This window comes from Phalaenopsis equestris, unplaced genomic scaffold (assembly GCF_001263595.1).
Source record: "Phalaenopsis equestris unplaced genomic scaffold, ASM126359v1 Scaffold000697, whole genome shotgun sequence".
In the NCBI taxonomy this organism is placed as follows: Eukaryota; Viridiplantae; Streptophyta; class Magnoliopsida; order Asparagales; family Orchidaceae; genus Phalaenopsis; species Phalaenopsis equestris.
This window is the reverse complement of record NW_018165137.1, coordinates 980729-980972: the sequence shown is the minus strand read 5'-3', so window position 1 is coordinate 980972 and position 244 is coordinate 980729.

Here is a 244-nt window from a genome sequence, read left to right as displayed (position 1 = left end):
TCGTTCATGTTCAATCGATGGGCGATATCAGAGGAGAAACAAGCACTGAATCAGAGGAATAGTAGATTTACTTTACTATCTATATGTCTATGTCTGTGATTTGATTGTGTTTGCTTTACTTTCAAATTTTTCTTTTAGATCTCAGTATAGTTGAGATTGAGCATAAAATATTTTGTTTTCAGCGTTTAGAGTGTTGTGGCTTGGATTGCGACGCTGAATTGATGTATTTAGGTTGAGAAAATAC